This window comes from Populus nigra, chromosome 3 (assembly GCF_951802175.1).
Source record: "Populus nigra chromosome 3, ddPopNigr1.1, whole genome shotgun sequence".
Lineage (NCBI taxonomy): Eukaryota > Viridiplantae > Streptophyta > Magnoliopsida > Malpighiales > Salicaceae > Populus > Populus nigra.
The window spans coordinates 16688857-16710247 of record NC_084854.1 but is presented as its reverse complement, the minus strand read 5'-3'; positions in this window follow the sequence as shown (position 1 = coordinate 16710247).

Genomic DNA, 21391 nt, shown 5'->3' with positions numbered 1-21391 from the left:
TCGCCCAATGGAACAGTATCCACGATTAAATTCCAAAGAGGAGGAGGGAAGTGTGATTGATCAAGAGAAGAGAAAAGGGGTCCGGTTTGTTTTTCTTTCACAAGTCTATTTTCAAGTACTTCATTTGCTGTTGAGGTTAGTGGAACGGAGGCAAAGGGCAGGCCTAACTCAACCAACGACCAATAACGGAAGGAGGAGGAGAAGGGGACCTCTTGTTAATTTTGATAGGAGGACCCACTACCGTCCACTAAATGGGACGCTGACATGTGTTATTAGGGGCCACATGTTGCCATATAAAGTTTTAGACAAGATGATAACCCCTGTGTTTTGTCTCGGTTACATCTAGGAACAATAGTCTGTGGTTGAGAGGACTGATCTGTGCCCACTTGTTTTTCAAGATCATCAAGTCAAAAGGTTCGGAGGGTTCTTAACTTTGCATTAATTGAATATTGGTTTTAATGGGTTTTTTTTACCTTTTCTTAATCCCTTCGGAGGCACATTGAGTTTTGGATCGAAAGAAGTACTATCATTGAAATTCAAATCGCATTTCAGGGATTGATCTTAACGTGAAAGCTATGGCAAGGGGATGCAAGCTTGTAACAGGACCCGATGCCGAAACAATCCATGTCAAAAATTGTTCAACAATCTTTTCTTTCCGAGGCGTTAATCTTGCTTTAAAGATGCCTAATGCCACCTTTGATGGAAGGAGAAGCTTTCATAAATAAAGGGGGTTGTTCTATGTCCCCGCGTGACATTATTGTTGATTAAGTCAAAAATCCCTAACCAGAGCTACACGTAGATGGAAACATAGAAAGACAGACATGTGGGTTGAGATGACACGAAAGGTTTCGTGACAAGGTTTCGAAGTGAAAAGAGTATCAAACTAACATCATAGATGATATGATGTGAAATGTTATCAACAATGGCTAAAAGAAATCCCACGATATTGAAGCGCCTAGCTTTTTCTTGAGGTGCATTAGGGTTTTTCTCCTTTTCTTATATATATATATATATATATATGATTATTTTCAAAGCATTAATGGGGCCAGCCTAGTACTTCAAATATTGTCGGAGATTGGGCCTAGTGAGAGCTCTAATGGGGCCTCAAATTCGAGCTCCATTCAGCATCATGGCCTCAATAGCAACCTTGTCAGGAATGGAAACTTTGATCAGCAGGACCATGTACATTACAAACGCCCAAAAGAAATAGGCTGTCTCACGGCCCATTTCATTCCCACCAAGACCATCCCTTTAGAAAACTAAAAGTTGTGGTAGTATGCTCATGTGATTCTAGTTCTGTTCTCTTATTTGATAAGGTCAGGCTTAATAATAATGCCAGTTAGTGTTTTTTTTTTTTTAAAAAAAATAATTCATCTTTTATTTTTTTTAATAATTTTATCCTTTAACATTTAATTGATTTTAAATTGATCTTCATGACATCCTTTAATAATGTCATCATACATCTTAATTTAAATTATACCCACACCAATAATAAAAAGTCTTTTGTTGTCTTCTAGTAAACAATATCATTGATAACTTTATAAGTATCAAACTAGTTTCTATTAGAAAAAAATATAAAATGTGCAAGTTAAATCAAGAATTCACCAATCACCTAAACTATCAATAAACATGACCAAAACACTTTTAGCATCATAAATTTTTTTTCCTTCACTAGAAATATTTACACATTAGAGGTTTTGTACTTATTTTTCTTATCTTTTCGCTTTGGATGGTTCTTCCTAAAATGCCTTACTTTATGACATTCAAAGCATTTAATTTTCATAGGTTTCAATTTTAATCCAACATGCCTGCACTACTTAAACCCTTGTTATTTGTTCTATCCTCACAATCAAGCCCTCTATATGATTATCATTATGACTCCATAACACTCCTTTTCTTTTTAACTCTTTAGAGTTTAAAGATGTTTTCTGAACTAGAACTACCCCTTTTATACAACAAAGTATCAACAAAATAATCATGAGATGCAGGTAACAATCATAATCAAATCAAAGCTTGGTTCTCATCCTCAACTTTAACATTAATATTTTTCAAATCTAAAATTACTCTATTGAACTTATCAAGATGATCTTTAATAGGCATACCTTCTTTCATTCAGAGAGTATACAATTGATACTTCAGATACAATCAATTTGTCAAGAATTTGATCATATAAAGAGTTTCCAATATTATCTATAATTCAATAGCTATAGTTTCCTTAGCAACCTCTCTCAAAATCTCACCAAACAAACAAAGTTGAATAAAACTATTTATTCATCTCGTGAGATCTTCTTTCTCCTCATCATCCATTTCCTTAGAAAAATTATCTACACTTTTCAATGCCTTAAATAAACTTTTTTGAACTACCAAGGCGTGCACCTTAATATGCCATATATTGAAGTCATTTCTATAATTAAATTTCTCTACATCAAACTTCATCATCAACATTACTTTTGTCACTATTATGAAAGTCAACTGATAACTATGCAAGTTCTAATACCAGTTTGTTATGTAAACAATTATAAAATCTCAAACTAATTGACAAGTAGAGAAATATAAAAGAACAAATACAATCAATTACACAGGAGCACACAAGGAATTTATGTGATTTGTTCTATGGATAAGATGATTAGGGAAATTTAATATGAGAAAGTAGGAGATTATAAGGTGCCATACAAAATTGTTGTCTTACTCAAGATTTCAAGGTAACTCAAAACTCACATTTTTTATTTTCTTCCTAGCCATTAAAGTGCAGAGAATGAACACTTCCAAACAAACCTTAACTTTAAAATATAACAACTATAAGTTTTTATATATAAACCATGTTCATGGATATTTATTTTTTTAATGAAAACCTATAATTCAAGTCAAACTCAATAGTATGTGCTCGGTTCATGCATTGTCGCCTTAAACTTTACTGGTAACTATAATTTAAGACAAACTCAACAGTATGTGTTTGGTTATGCACTGTCACCTGGAACTACACACCATGCGGGGTTAAAGATGGCCTTCGTCGTTGAGAATGGAAAGTCGCCTGAAGAATCCGTTCTGCCACCACCAGAAAATCTCCCACCATGCTAGATGCTAAAAAAAGATTTATTTGCTTGAGTGAGTTCCATTTTTTTCTGCGCTCCCTTTCATTATTTATTCTGTTTCTCTTATCACGGCATGTGCTCCTTCACAAGAGTTACAGTGATTCGTTGAGGATTCAACCTCCCTTAATTTTTAGTATTTTTCTTATGATTGTTCTGGGGCTACCAGAGACCTCAGTCTGCAAGTAAAAACAATACCATCAAGGGAGGTATTGTTATTCGAAGTTGTATTCTTCTGCAGTCTTCTACCATGCTTTTGTTCTGACTACAAAAGATACTAGGCTTTTTTTTTTTTTGCAGAACAACCTAAAATATTTTGTAAATAACATTTAAAGTCCCAACAGAAGAGGAAGATCAAATATCTATATAACAATCATTTAGGCTCACACAACTAGAGTGATTCCGCTATGAAATAAAATTGAAAAGAAATAAATCAATGGTTCAAAAAGCCAAGAATGCAACCAGAATGCCAAGTTTCTGAAGATGAGAAACCAATCCAGGTGGTCAATTATTTTAGTAATTCATTCAGTTGCTTCAGAGATAATGAATTATTAATAATTCTGCGTGAACAACGTAACGACAATTGTTCTGTAAAAAAATGCATCTATGCATGACATTCTACAAATAAATAATGAACAAGAAACGTACAGTGGCAGAGTCATCCAGTCAGTTTGAATTTGAAGATTTACTGAGGCATGTCACCGTTCTCATGATTCTGGAGTCCATTTGCAGATGCTTCTGGCTCTTTTAAATTGCACGCTTCTTTGGAATTGCAGGGCTGTAGTTTCTGTGTCTAAACCCAAACGGCTTGGAAAATATCTTCCACTTCTTTGTCTTTAGGATCTTTTGAAGATCATGTTTCATGGCCAAACACTTCTTTTCAAGCTCAGAAACACGCTCCTTCATGTCAATAACACCTACAGATCTTTTTTTTTTAAGTTTATTTGATGGGAACCGTCATTTTTGGAAAGTCCAAGGTTTCCACAAGTATTTTAAGTTGTCAAGATTCCCAGTAACAGAACCATCCAGAAATTGATGTACGGAGCCGAAGCTGTTCAAAGAAGAGGTCTTGGACAATTATTCGATGAGGTAGCCTCTCATTCTGGACTCTGCATGGGTGCTTGCTTCCAGTGAGAGTTTCTGGCAGTTCATGAGTCTGCAAAGCTACTCCCTCTCTGCATCTGTAAGCCAAGGATGATCCTGTAGTTGAGAAAAGAAAAACAAGAAGACGAAAAAAACCAAATTATGTCAATTATGTTCGACATTTGGAACTCAATAACATATCAGTGGTATCCATATACAAATATTTAGTATTCACCCCCTGTTCTCTTGCTTTCCATCCATCATATCAAACTAAGTGCTTTCTTAGGGACAGAGTTTTGGTTTGCAAGTAAACTGCGAGCCAAAACCAGGACGCCTACCATTTGTGTTTCAAGGTCTCCGATACTCATTTCTACAATGTATCTAAGAGTTGAATTCATCAAACTCCAGATTGTCTAAACACGTAACCAGTTCCTTTTACATTGCAGGTGAACTTTGAAGGTTTCAGGTCCAAGACAACTTCTGAAACTCATGCTGAAACATATATGAAAATAACTTATAAATGCAATTCGATGCCTAAGCATGTTTCAGGATCCCTGGTAGCATAACCTTCTCAATCCAGCAGAACTAAAGTGTTGAAAATGTTTATACAAGAAATCTATATTCATAAAGAAGTGCAGCTTTGGCATTTAGGATTTCATTTAGCTTAAAGCATAAGGTAAGCCACGCATTCACAGTTGTATTACGGTACCTTCAGGTATACATCAGTAGCATGATAAATTCATGTTGTACAGATATCACAAAATGATTAAATAAGTGAGTGTTTTTTTTAGTTTATAATCATGTGATATAATAAAAACATAGTGAGCTTGCAATTTATCCTCCAACAAAACTAATTTAAAATACTTAATTGTTGCCAAGCTAAAATTAATTCTTATTATTTTTAAGAATTAATCATTTTTCTTTAAAGCTTTATAGCTCTTTACTTGGTGCAATTTAATATAATGGACTCAATTTTCCTAGAGTAGAAAGAATGAGTAGATGAGCAGGACTAAGAAAAATCAACAACAAAAAAAGACAGAACTTAAGAAGAAATTTTATTATATTTTCATTCATTCAAGACACCTATTTATAGAAGTTGAAAACCAAAACTAATTATGATGAATGCTCATAAATAATGAATGTTTATTAATTATGATTCTTAAATATTAATAGTTTATCAAAATTCATAAATACATTCATTCTTATCACATCATAATTAATGTATTGGTTCATATACTAAAAATTATTGATCAAACAAGGACTTAATAGTAAAAGATATATTTCATTAATCAAACCCAAACCCAAACCTAAACCTAAACTCATAAGCCTACAAGCTCATTGTCCAATTCATAAAACTATTTTGAGTTTGAAACTTTTGCTATCTAAATGTTATTTGAAAATAATTTTTCATTCATTTTTAATTAGTTTTTAAAACATGTTAATATTTCATGTTAAAGTACTTATGTTGAATTACAAAATCCAACATGATTTTAATCCTAAATGTAAGTGGACCTGCATATCTAATTTAGCTTTAAAAATATCAATTACATGATCTATAAAACCAATTCCAATAACCCTTAACATGAATTGAAATTTTCTGACTAGTATAAAGACTCTAAGAATTTGTATAGAGAAAATTAAAATGGTAGATCGCTACATCAAAATATGTAGCTTTTGGCTTTGAACCTTACTTAATGAAATACTATTGAATTTATAATGAATGTAATATCTTGAACTATTCAACTTTGTATGTAAACGAAGACAATAATAATCATACAGTTATCTACCTAGAGATTCCCATTGATTCTTACGATTATATTCATTTTGGTCTTGAAAAACCCATGGTTTCATAAGTGCTTCTAAGAATTCAGTCTTTTTTAAATTCTTAAATAAACGACCACATTTCACTCATATAAGTGATATTTCATTAAGAATATTTGTTTATACTCTACTTGGTATACTAAGAAGTGAAAAGCATTAAGAACAAAACTCACGCTTTACCATCCTGGAACTAACATCATACTACAACTAACACCACTTTCATTATAGAAATAAATAGGAAATAATAATTTTTAATTGCTACTAAGAATGTTATATGACTTAGGGATCTCTAGTCAAATGGATATGGTTATCATCATTTCATTATTTCATTTTTATAGGCCTTAAGTCCATTCTTTTAGATAAACTATATATAAGCTCTCTTGATAAATTTTTGGTTAGTGAATCTACAATATTTTCCTGTGACTTTACATAGTTAATAAGTATAATTTTATTTGAGAGCAAGTTTTTAATGGTATTATGTTTACAATATATATATTTAGATTTACCGATATATATACTACTTTGTACCCTTTCAATTATAAACTGATTGTCGCAATGACATAAATTGCTAGCACTAGTTTTGGTCAACATGAAATATCCTCTAGAAAATCCTGAAACCACTCGGCTTCCTCTTCATCTTTATCAAGATAGATAAACTTTGATTTCATTAGAGATATTGTGATACACATTTGTTTAAAGGATTTTTATGACAACTGTTCCATGGATTGTGAATATATATCCTCTAGTGGATTTTAAATCCTTAGTGTTGGATATCTAATTAGCATCACTATACCTTTTTAGTGTTACTGGGTAATTAGTATAGTGTAGCCTATAGTCCAAAATGAACCTCAAATTTTTAAGTGCTCTCCTTATTAATTTTCAATAATCCATACTCGAATTATTGGTAAATTTACTCAATTAGTTAACTGGGCATGTAATATCAGGTCTTGTTTAGTTCATAACACACACCATGCTCCTAATTATCCGAGAATATTTCAATTGGTCTATTCCCTTACCCTTATTTATAGACAGGTGAACACTTATGTTTATTCGTGTTATCACAATGCTACTATCATCTTTATAAAATTTGTTGAGAATTTTCTCTAAATAATGAGATTGGAGCAATACCACACCATGAGATGTCTTAGAGATTTTATTCATAATATAAAATCTAAAACATTAAAGTCTTTTATGTCAAACTTATTAGTTAATATTTTCGTAGTAGCTTGATCATGAATCATTACTGCCCAAAATATACACGACATCCCTTTAAAGATATACAATGACATAATTTTTATATGTGTCATTCATATAAACACATTTATCAAATTTATTGATTTTGAACTCATCTGACAACATAACCCTGTCAAATTTTTCATGGCATTGCTAATGTACTTGTTTCAGACCATATAATATAACAAGTTTACATACTTTTATTATTCTTATTATTATCCTTTAACAAAAAAACCTCTCAAGTTATATATAGACATATTCATCAAGGTTGTAATTTAAGAATGTTATTTTTACATCCATTTGATGTATTTCAAGTTTGCTAATAATTGTGATAACTATTAACATTTGTATGAGATTTATTATTAACACAAACAAATATGTATCAAAATAGTCCACACCTTTTTGTTGTTTAAACCTTTTAACAATAAGTCTTACTTTATATTTATTAATAATTACATCAACTTATAGCCTAATGGTTTACTTTTGAGTGAAAAATCAGCTAGTTTCCACATATGATTATTTATAATAAATTTAATTTTACTATTGACTTCCTTTTTCTAGTAGAAAGCTTGAAATATGTCCAAGTTTCATTTTCTAACAAGTATGTTAGAAAACCTAGACTAAATATTTTGGTCATTTTGTTTACTCCTTCTAGCTAAAACTTCATCATATTTTAATTAATGATGATTACTTGAAGTGGCCTCAATCATTATTTTTAAATGGAAAGACATATAAAAAAAAATAGCATTCCTTGATTTTATAATAATATTAGGATAAATATCTTTAATACTTGATTTGTGTACAAGAGATCAACATGCACTATTATTATAAACATATATGATAAATATATAATCCATAATTTTAGATCTTATCTTGATCTTTTTTAGATCAGGTAATTCCTCATTTGCAAGATACCCCTAAATGTTATGGTATTTGTAAGAAGATCTTCTACTTTTCTATAATTCATATGGTATCTTATGTGCTTTTTAAGGGGTATTATGTTAAATATATAATTGGTAATCAAAATTGTCTCCCTTCACAAGTTTCTAAGGTACTCCTAAATTTATTAACATGACATTAATCATTTCTTTTAATTTTTAGTTCTTAGGTTCTGTAATGCCATTTTATTTAGGTGAATAATGAGCGGTAGTTTGATGGATTATACCATTTTGAAAAAAAAATTCATCAAATGATATTTTGTATTCTCCACCTCTATCACTTTTTATTACCTTTATTTTCATATCAAATAGATTTTCATCTTTATTCTTATAACACATAAACATTTCAAAAGCCTCATTTGTGCTTCTAAGCAAATTAATATAACAATGCCTCATGCAATCATTTATAAAAGTGGCATGATATTTTTTTCCACCTCTTATTTGCACAAACTTTAAATCACTAATATCCTAGTGAATTAAATATAGAGGTTTATTATTTCTTTCAATTCAATGAAAAGAAGTTTTTGTGAATTTTGATTCTACTCAAACCTCATACTTATGATTTTTATCAAATATCATGCTAGGTAATAAATTAAGATTTATTAACCTTTGTATAGAATTATAATTCACATGGCCTAACCAGTCATGCCATGTGTCACAAGACTTAGATAGGTAAAAAAAATATGCATTATTATTATTCTCCCACCCATGGTTATAACAGTCATCAAATTTACTTTAATGAGGCCTTTAGTAACTTACTCATATCCTATAAACACTCTATTTTTAAAAAGTATAAATTTGTCACTCTAAAAAACCAATTTAAACCCATTTTTGTTCAATAATGAACCAAAAATTAAGTTCATCCTAATATCAACAACATGAAGCCTATTGTTGAGGGTCAAAAGTTTTTCAAAAGTCATATTTAGTATGACTTTCCTAACACCTAGTACCTTGGATATTAATGAATTTTTCAAGTATAAGTGTTCACCATTCATTTGGAAAACATCATCTTCCATGTGCAAACATGTCTTGTTACAATAATATCAATCCACGCTCCTCGATATATTTTATCAGGTTTTCTTTAGAAACAACAATGAATATGTTTATTTTTTAAATCCCATTAGTGAGATGATCAACCTCATTGATATTGACTTCAACAATCATTCTTTTTCTTGTGTTACTTTTCTAAGATCTATTTCTGCAACCTCTGGTTGGGTGTTTCTTTTGCAAATAAAATATTTGATATTAAATCTTTTGGCAATACTTTTGGAAATACTTTTCCTTTCCCCAACAAACCTTTTCTTTTAACCTTTATTATGGAACTTCGCCACTTTTTCATAAAGTTTGCTTAATAGTTTATACCATAAGAGTTAGCTTTTCTTTCAAATAATTATTATCCTCTTCTACTCATATCATCAAAATGAGTTCTTCCATTCTCATTTTCTTGCTCTTATGGTTAAGTTAGTTCTTGAATTCTCTTTAAGATTATAAACTACAACCATATCTTTTACTTACAACTATATCTTTTATATAAACTATGCAGTATAAGTTAAAACTCTTGAACTTGACTCATAATATTCATTGAGTCAACCATCTTGAAATTTAAAATTGAATTGATTATGAAATATTTCATAACAACAACTTTAACCTTGAGCTTTTTTATCCAAAGCTTTTCAAAATACATTTGCACTATTAATTGAACTATAGAAATCATATTGTGTATTGTGCAATCTTTCAATAAGTATTTTTTGCACACAAAATAATTATGAGTCTATACATCCAAAGATACCACAATAATGAAATAAGATTTATAATTTGACAATTTTAGCACTTTTTAGGCAAGAATTTTCTCAAGTTCAAAGTGGTCGCATAAAACAACATTTTAAGTTGCCATATCTGAAAGTCCAATGAACTCTTCACGTTTCTCATTATGTATCACAATAGATGATGGTGGAACCTTTACTATCAAAGTAGTAATTGTTGAAGCAATATTGGTTGAAACAACCAATTCTTTAGTTAAATTCATGATAAAATTCGTCAAACAATTGCCAAATTATAGAAATAAAATTGGCTTCTCAAAATAAGGAAGTAAAACAAGAAAAATAAACTTGTGTAGACAAGTTTTCAACATGAGTTATACAACTAGTGAAATTAACTAAACACTTTATATAGTTCAAAATTGTATACTTAAAGCATACATAAAAACCTTATAAAATCAAATAAAAATCTTAAACAGTTTTTGGAATATACAACTAAATTTGCAAAACATGTATAAACTCAAAAAAATATTTTAAAGATTAGTTATAAGGTTGTTAGACTTGCATCAAAGCATATAATTGGATTTGTTTTTACAAAGTGAGATAAAAAAATAATTATTAAATTTTTTTAATCTTATTAACATGCATCATGCTAATATAATTTTTTTAAACAAATTATATAAAAAAAGGCATATTACTCAAGGTTGCAAAGAACACATGTATTAATTGGACTTTGTTGTGGTATTATACGAGGGAATCTATATTATCTGGACTTGGCATCAAAAAGTTCCGACAAGCTACGTCAAGCTTTAAGAATGGTTTGCTATAGGGCATACCTTCTTTGGTTATTGAAAGAAGTCATTTCCTAGTTTAATTAAAAATATTGATGATTTTAATTTTTTATGTAATTTTTGTGAACAAGAAAAAAAACTATCATGCTTTATTTCCATTAAGTTTGAATAAAAGTCCATACCCATTTATGATTATATACTTTAATGTATGGAGTCCATCCAATATCCTTGCCTTAGATGAATCATGTTGATTTGTTACTTTTTTTAATGACTGTACTAGAATGACTTGAGTGTGCTTAATGGAATCTAAAAGTACAAGTTCATCAAAGTGATAATGGGGGAGAATATCATCAATTAGAATATCATCAATTTTTTAAAGAACATGGAACTATTCATAAAACTACCTATTCTAATACACTTTAGCAAAACGGATTGCTGGGTACAAAAATTAACACTTGTTGGAGATTGTTCGTGCATTATTAATGATAATAATTTTTAAAAAAACTATGTTTATCATTAGTCCAAAATAAAGATCCTTGTAGGTTAGGATATCTCTACAAACTATAGTATTTTCTTGCCTTTTTGGTGTAGTCCTTTAATACTAAATAAGGTCATATTCTCATTAATACAAGGGGCATTATAACCATATCACTCCTATTTATTATGCTTAAGAGGATTTCTACATATTTTTTAAAAGGAAAGTCATGAAAAGAAGATTTTAGTAAGCATTATTTATTAAAAATTATGTTAATTGAGAATTAGACTTCATGATTTGTTTTATTTTTTTTCTATTAAGTTATTCTGGCCTCAATACCCGGGAATAGTACTTAACGAGTTAATTTGAGATGACTTGAGTTGTTTTTTTAGTCTTTTTTTTAATTGATTTTTGTTTTGATTTCATCATTTAACATTGAGTCAGTTGAGAATTGAGTTTCATAGTCTATTTTGGTTTACTTTATATGAGGATATCTTGATCTCATGATTAGAGTTGCGGGTTTTGATATTTTAACCCCGGTTAAATCAGGTTATTTTTTTTTGTTTTGTTTCTAAGAGGTTATCTTAGTATCATGACTCAAGTCACGGGTCATTAAAAAATAGATTTTATTTTTATTGGATTGTCCTCGTCTTATTACCTGAGTTGCGAATTTAGTAGATTAACCCAATTAACTCAGTTTTTTTTTATTGATTTTTTTCTCACTTTCATCATTTAATATTGTGTTTGATTGGGAATTATACTTTCATGATTTATTTTGGTTTGCTTTTTATTAGGTTGTCCCGGCCTCATGACTAGAAAATGCTTAATGAGTTAATTAGAGTTAACTTGACTCATTTTTCTTGTTATTTTTTAATTAATTTTTTATAAATTTTATTGTTTAATATTGAGTCCAATAGAGTCGATTGAGAACTAAACTTTAAAATTTGTTTTAGTCTAAGTTAAATCGTGTTTTTTTTTAATTAATCATGAGTTTGATAGATTGACTCAATTCTTTTTTATGTTTTTTTTAAATTTTTTTAATCTCATCCTTCAATATTAGATTGATTAGGAATTAAATTTCGTAATTTGTTTTGATTTGTTTTTTATGAGGTTATTATGTTTTTATGACATAGGTCGCGAGTTTGACACGTTAACTCATGTCGCTTTTTAGGTCCTTTTTTTAATCGATTTTTTTTTAAAATTTTGTTCTTCAATATTGGGTTGATTGAAAATAGAACTTCAAAATTTATTTTGATTTATTTTCTATGAGGTTATCATAACCTCATAACCCGGGTCATGGATTTGATATATTAACAACCTGAGTTAATCCAAATCAATCCACTATATTGTTATCTTAATATTAAAAAAAGTATCAAGTTGAAATTTTTCTTAGTCAAATTATTTTTTATAAGTCGTACAATTGTACTTTTAAAGTTAATTGTGTTATATCGAATCAATAATTATATAGTTAAAAAAAATTCTAAATAATAATAATAATAATATCTAAATATTTTTATATATTTTTTAAAAAATATCTCGAACCACACGGTTAAATAATTAAGTAGAGGTCTGAATGTCTGCCATGAATGATTTAACCATATATCATACATGCACTGATTTTTAGGTAATTGATGACTGCAAAAGACACATGAAATGTTCTCATGATATCCAACACACTTATATTAATTATATCATGTTGCAAGCAGAGTTGTTCTTTAAAATTATCATGAATAAACCAATCCATCCACATTTAAATGCACATAATTACCTAAGACTCTACTTGAAAGGGATAAAAAACCAAAAAATCATTAAAAAAGGGTAAATTATAAATTAATCCCTCTAGTTTGAGAAACAAATTAATTTTTTCTTACAATAAAAATTAATTATTTAATCTCTTAGCCAATGTCAATAATCTCTCTATAATATCTATTTTTTTCTTGTTCTATTTTTTAAAATATGAATAAATAAATGAACATAAAATGGATGACAATATTAAATAATTAGTTTTTATAATAAGGAGAGATATTAATTCATCTATAATATCTAGTTTTTTCATTTCTCTATTTTTTAAAATAAATGAATGTAAAATGAATATAAAATGGACAAAAAGAATTAAATAATTAGTTTTTTTTAATAAGAAAACCTAATTAATTCATGTCTCAAAACTAGAGCTCTCGTGAACATAAACCAATGGTTAATCTCTATATATATATGGTTTACTTTAACTTACATTTCCCATTGAATATAATAGAGGCAATTTTCTTATTAAAAATTATAGAATTAAATATCTTAGAGTACAAAATAAGGGCAATTTTTCCTTCTCTTCTAGTTTTACACTGGACTCGGTGTCTGCGCTTCGTTACGAGGCTAGACTATTTTTTTGTGCAAAACACGATGTTCAATTGCTACAACGATGTTTTAAATAATTTGACTTTAATTTAATTTAACAAGAAAAATAGAAAACGATGACAGATTGATCATTTTTTTTTTCAAAAGGGCCAATAACAAAAAATAAAAATTGAAGTTGAAATATCAATAACAAAGAGGACCAAACTATAATTTTCAGGCAATGAGAAAAGAAAAAAAGAAAGGTTTATCGGTGATAAACCAGACCGCCAATGCCAACATGCACTGCTTCACATGGAATAGGACATAACAACACTTTCAATGACACGACAACGCTTCCAACGATATGATGAAAGAGCATTTTTGGATGCTGGGAGGCACCGCACATGCTGCCCGAAGTGCGTGCGCCTCCCAATACCCTACACGTGCCTACTCTTTTTTATTTTTTATTTAACCAAATACTAAATTACCCCCTAACTGACTTAATAATAACGCAAAAATCATTGTGAAAAGACAAAAGAAACCCCTTGAATCAGTTTGATTTTCGTTTTATTTTAAGAATATTTAAGTTATTTCACTATAAATTTTAATCTTTTATTATTTTTTATATATGCTATTTTATCTTAACTGACATTTTAATAATGATAAAAACATTGTGCAAATACGAAAAGTAGTTTGATCGTTTTACTTTGAAATTAAAATGGAAAAAAACCTTATTTATTTCTATTCAATTTAATAATAATAAATTAATCATGTGAAACAAATTTAAATACTAATGATAATTAATATTAAACTTTTTGGATAAAAGGATAAAGGTGTTATTACATTGAAAAATATTTTTTAATATAGAAGTACAGTATTTTTTTTCTAAGGAGTTTTAGATTCAATGAGTGTTGGATGAATCAAGTTTAATTTCACATCGCTAAGAATAGCAGAGATACTTTTTCAACCAATTACTAACTAATGCTTGCAATATTGTCACATAGGTAGCTAGGTCATAGATGATAAGAGCCTGGGACAGCCGGAGTTTTACTCACTCATCTGGGCTCATAAAATATGCTTTTCGGAGAATGGGGTTTCCTAAAAAAAAAAAAAGAGTTATAGATTGTAAGGTAGAGAACCGTGGGAATTATTGTTAATTATATTTTAATATTATACCAACATTAATATCACTAGTATTTATTAAAGGGATGGAACAAGATTAGGGAACAGTAATCCCAAATCAAAGCCTAAAATAAAGAAGTTTTTGGTCGTTAGTTTTGTGACCCTCCATGATGGTGGGTCAGCCGGCTGAGGGGCATTTGGATGCATGGTTTCTGTCTCAAACGCCACCTCCTCCATTTGAATAAGGCCCCTTTGGACTTAATTGACGACGATGCCTGGGTTTTCAGTTCCAATGATGATGCTACGGTAACGATGGGCTCGGTGTCACGTTTGGTTTTGTTGTCTGTTCTCCAAACACTCTTCGTCTTGATGTCATTTCTCTACCAAATGGCATGGCATGGCATGGCAGGGGCCCTTTGCAGCTAATCTTTGGTTGACGGCAAGTCTGTCTTTTGAAATGATTTTAATTCTGACCACCTCCTAACTCAAACTTCATTTTCCTAACTGACACCGACTTTAGGTTTCTCTGCTTAAACTTTTCTTCTTCTTCTCTTTCTCCTTGACTTCTTTTTCTCTCTGTGGGTTTTCTTTTTTTTTTCCTCTCTCTTATTCTACCTCCTCCTCCGTCACCTCCTAGCTCAAACCAATTTCAAACTCTCTCTCTCTCTCTAGACCACTCGACATGGGATGGGTAAGAGTGAAATTATGGAGTGGTGGTGTTCTGGTTGTGTCATGGAGCGTGGGTGAGAGTGAAATTATAAAAAGCACTTAAAAGGTGAATTAGGTGCTTAGTTGAAGATATGATATTTCAGAAAATTTAATCCTTTAACACTTTAAGTATTAAAAACAAATATTCAATATAAAAGATACAAAGTAAATGAGATAGACATCAAGAGAGATATAATAAATTTATAATAGTTTACAAAATCCCTTATTTCACTTTTTAAATCACCATCCACATATTCACCAACAACTTATAGTTTTTTTTACGGTGAGATCTTACTAATACAATAATTTTTTTACAAGTTCAAGATTATAAAAATATATTGAACTTAAGTCTTTATGGAAAGTAATCTTGTTCAGGATATGAAATATAAGATTGATACAAATAGAGTTTAAACCTTTAAAAAAATTATGAAACTAATAAAGTTTTTAGATTATAAAGTTTTCAAGCATCAAGTATTGTAATTTACTTTATATGAAGTGAACAAGTGATATTTATATATGAGAATTGAGCACATAGTCATTATTCATTCACTCAAAATTGAAATACAATATTTTGTTTAATGTATCTCTTCATGTATTAGAGATGACTAGATGATATATTTTGAGAGACAATGAGTTGTTATAAGAGTTTTGAATGTAAAACCAGTTAAACATTGAGTTTAAAACAAGTTAACTCTTGAATGTAAACTAAAAAATAAATAATAATGCTAAAATATTTTATTGAAGATTTTCTCTTGAATTGTTTTTCACTATGTATAAATTTGGTGATAAAAGTATTTTTAGATGAAAGACTATTTTTATGATGCCAAATTAAATTATATAAATACTTGATTACATGATATTAAGCTTAGGTATCTTGAAGTCAAGTTGGCGTCTAAAAATTTCTTATTACTCCAAGATGTTATAGTAGAAAACTTCTAACAATATTAAAAACTTGACATACACATTAAATTTGTTAAATTATTGTTATCATCAATATTATTAAAAGCATAGGTAGAGACCTTTGGGCTAATAATCTCTTCTTCTTTTTTATGATGATAACAAAAAAGTATATTAAAAAGATAAAGATATTATTTAATAATATGCTTATTAATATGCATCTCAAATATTTAGAAACTCCCCCTACTAATGTGCATATTAAAGAATAATTATGACATGCAAAGATATCAACATCGCGCGCGCGCCATAGAAAAGTGCAAAGATACCATAGTTCAACATATAATATTATTCACCAAGTTCAACATAAAATATTACATGCCATAGAAAAGTGCAAGGATTAATTAAAATACATGTATATTATCCATGTCCAACCCAAAAATATACATGCATGTTTCTCCTTTTTTTGTGATATCAAAAAGGGAGGATAGACAATAAATCTGCAATAATACAAGCATGATTAAGTATCAAATTCACAACTTCAAAGATAAATAACATAAGAAATAAGATAAATACATGAAACTAGGTGATGAACAACAAGTATAAGAATTGGTTGGGATACTCTATAATGACTGGATCTTCTTCATCATCATCACTTTAGAAATGGTAGCATTAAGACCAAAACTATAAAGGAAATCCTTTATGGCAGATATTTGACATACACAAAACATTGGTGCTTGAAGATCCCAAAAAGTTACTTATTTTTCCCTTGTAAACAAATTAACATATCTCATCATCCCATTTGAATAAGGTATGGAGATAATAATTGTTATTGATATAAAAGGATGATTCAACATGTGGTCCTCTAAGTGTAAAACATTTGACTATGAAGAACATGGTGAGGAAATGACCATAAATTAGAGTTGCATTTTGGGAAGGTAAAACGATTAAAATGTTTGCATTTTGGGAAGGTGAAACGATTAAAATGTTTTGAATAAGAAAAGCTTGAAGGTTGATTCTCCTATGAGGTTTCATGCTGACTATGATCTAAATAATGATCCAATCAATCTCACCACCGGGACCCCCATAAGGGACAATAACATAATGGATCACCTCATGAAGGACACAATCCAAAACTATTAATAGGTTGCCGACCTAGATCTTAAGGCCTTGCTTCAACATTGTACCAAAAAGGATTTGGCATTGTTCATTTGATGGGAATGTCATTTCCATATATATATATATATATATATATATATATATATATATATATATATATACACATATATGATCATTCTTTTTAAACACATCATACCTTTTAGTAGGGATAAGGGAATTTTTAGCATGTATATTTTCCATTATTCATGCTTGATTTTGAAATATTTTGGATGTGTTGCACAAGTTAATTAGAATTTTGGATCCCTTTTTGAACTATTGACCTCATAGGAAATTAATGTGTTTTCAGACACTAGATTACTGAGTAGGTAGAATCCGGCAGTAAAACCGAACATTGATTGATTTTGGGCTGCAAAGAAAGCTATACAACTCAGTTCTAGGCATTCATCACCATTTTCAAATATCTAAGAAGAAGGTCTATAAAATATATGAAGGGCATAGAACTCAGTTGTGGTGTTTCGATACCCAAATAGTGAGTCGAAAAACATGGATTGAATCAGACCTGAACTTTCTGCACTCTAAATTCTATCCTGGATTATGACCCATATCTCGAGTCTCAGAGATCCAAAAATTGCAAGATTGGTGTCGTTGGAAAGAAGATTTGATTTTCTACAATTTCTTTAGAAATAAAGATCTTTGAATTCACACGTTTCTTGCCTTAAATTTGGCCTGTAATATCAGATTAGGAAAGAAATACGAAACAGAAAAGGAAATTTTCTTCTTTCCATCTGGGGTAAAGAGGCTAGAATATAAAAGAGAAAAAATAGGGGTTCAATGGGGAGACAGAGAGACATAAAAAGACCGTAGAATACACCAAAAACAAGAGAGGAGGTGGCTCAAAGTGAGACAAAAGCAGAGACAAAAAGGGGGATGAAAATCAAAGAAGATTGGAGAACACCTATCTATTCTACTGTCATTCTCTGTTTTTGAGTGATGTTCATCGTATAAAGTTTGTTTCTCTTTAACTTAACTATAGAGTAGACTTTTATTCTAAGATTTTTTATGTAACCTTACTATGAATATGTAAATAATTTCTTTGATTGAATTATTACATTAGTTGTTGAGTATTTCCTTCTATGTTTAATGCTTGTGTATGTTTGTCCAGCATCTGCATCATTTGGAATTCAATTTAAGACTGAGAAGTGATAATTATTTTAGCCATTATTTGAAATACCTTAAGAAATCTATAGGATAGAGATATCCTAGGAACTTTTGTAATCATTAAAGGTTTTACAGTACTTAATAAATTTTGACAAGTTCAGAAATTTCATAAAAAACATGAAGTTTGCTTGTCGAAATAATTTATTGATACTTGAGAGAGATTAGTGTTTAAATTAGAAAAACCTGATTATCAACACTAGGAGTAATTAATTCAATTGAGGAAGTTCACATAGGAATAGTTACGGTAAGTCAGAAATCCTAAAATCAGTAAAATTGAATTCAATAATATTTAATTAATTGGTTGTTTGTTTTTAATCATTAATTTTTGTTTTGTAAACTATCTCATTCGATTTCTCAAATAGATCATAATTTCAAAGATTTTGGTAACTATTAATAATTTTTACAGATCTTCATGGGACGATACTCTACTCATCATTTTATTACTTGTTACGATTCATGCACTTGCGAAATGAACCAACATTAACATTAAAAATAGAGCAACTTCTTGCGAAGTAATGGTGATAGACTTCTTATTCACCATACTAGTTAATTCAAATGTTTTTCTATTTGACGTACACTTTGCATCAAAGTTTACATAAAATTGCCTTACCATATTCACAAACTCCTCTCAACTTGAACTCCTCATAAAATAGTTCCATTAAGCATGGGTAAACAACTCACCAAGATTGGAAAAAGCTCTTAACTCATTAAGAGTTACATTACACTCGTTAACAATGTGTATCCATTAAGCATGGGTAAACAACTCACCAAGATTGGAGAAAGCTCTTAACTCATTAAGAGTTACATTACACCTGTTAACAATGCGTCTTTTTTAGTCATTGAATTCCTCCTTTAACAACAGAAACTTGAATATTTTGTGAAATTTTTTTGTTTTGTTAAGTACTAATTTAGAGCAGTTTTAACTTAGATTAAAGACTAAAAAGGAAGTAACTAACGTTGATTGAGAACTAATGATAAAATCAAATTACCTAGAAGCAAACTGCGAAACAAGTTCAAGAGTTTTGTCTTCGAGATGAGAAAAGAAAAAGGGTTTTCAGGTTTATGTAGCCTAACCCGACATCATTCTTATGTATTGTTCTTGTATATTTTTTATATATATAATTGCAAAAACACTCTTTATTTATTTTTTTCACCCTTTATTTCCAAATTCTAATTATATTTCAATTAGTTATTAAAAAACTATTATATTAAAGATTATAGTTTTATCATAAAAAAACTCTAGCAATTTATTGGAACTCGAATACGCTACGAGGATAATGGTTATTGCTATTTGAGTCTTGTATCTTTCAAAAGAGTTTTCGGTGACAAAGAATTCTCTTGGATAGTATGGACTATCCTTAAAAGGAAACTCATAGATGTTTTATGGAATGGAATTATGAAAGATTATCTAAATAAATTAGTGTTGTTTTGAGAAGATGAATGTTGATCATTATAGTTGGAAATGGTGAAATGAATGTTTTTATTGGAGGTATGGTAAAATAAATATATGGTTTTGTTTATATAAATAAGATATCTTGATAAGTTTAGAGTTCTAGAGATGATGAAGACTAGTAAAAGAGAAGAGAAATGGTGGAAAAACAAGAGAATAAGGAATGGCAAAAAAACTAGCATGATAATGCATATTTTGATTTTGGAAGTTTTATATATATATATATATATATATATATATATATATATATATATGACATAAAGAAGAATGATATGCTATAGAAATTATTCATTTACACTTACTTGTCCCATCCATCTTTATGTCATTATTCATTTAAAAGATTTTAACAACTTGTCAAGCCTTGAATACTCTTAAATGTTATGCTATAGAAATTTGAATTTCCAAAATCAAAATATACATTATCCTAGAGAATTCTTTGTCAACCAAAACTCTTTTAAAAAATACTACACTAAAAAACTCTAAGAAAAAAGTATTCTTAAATGGTGTAATGTAACTTTCAATGAGTTAGGAGAGTTTTTTTTTTTAATTTTGATAAATTGTTTACCCATGCTCAATAGAATTTTTTTATTGGAAGTGAAGGTCGAGAGGTATTTGTGAATATGGTTAGGAAAGTTTATGCAAACTTTGGAGTAAATTCTAGGTCAAATAGAAAAACCTTTGAATTGACTAGTATGGTGAATAAGAAGCCTATCACCTCTACCACTACTTTACAAGAATTTTCTCTATTCTTGATGTTACCTACTAAAGGACATGATGTGTTTATAGAGAAATGGTCCTACCAATATGCATATGACTTTACCATCAAATAAACAATACCAAACCTTTTTTAGCACAATGATGAAATAATAGCCATGCGATTTAGCTTGGTCCTTCTAATAATTTTGGATTGTGTCCTCTATAAGGTGGTCTATCATCTTATTGTTAATCCTAATGGTGAGCTTGATTGGCTTACTATTTGGATCAAGGTTATTCTAAAAACTTATAGGAAAATCAACCTTTCAACCTTTTTTTCTTCAAAACATTTTAACTATTTTACACTCCAAAAATGCAGCTCTAATTTATGGTTATTTCTTCACCATGTTCTTTATAGTAAAACAATTTACACTTAAATGACCACATATTGAATCATCCATTTGTTTCAACAATAGTTATTTTGTCCATACATCGTTCAATTAGGATGATGAGACTAGTTAGTTTGTTTGCAAGAAACATTATTCTTCTATCTCACAGCTAACTCTCACCTCTCTCAACCAAAGAAAAGATAATCTTATATTTATAATGTGAGAGCAATATAAACAAATTTAGGATCTTCAAGCATATATGTTTTGTGCATGTCAAATATCT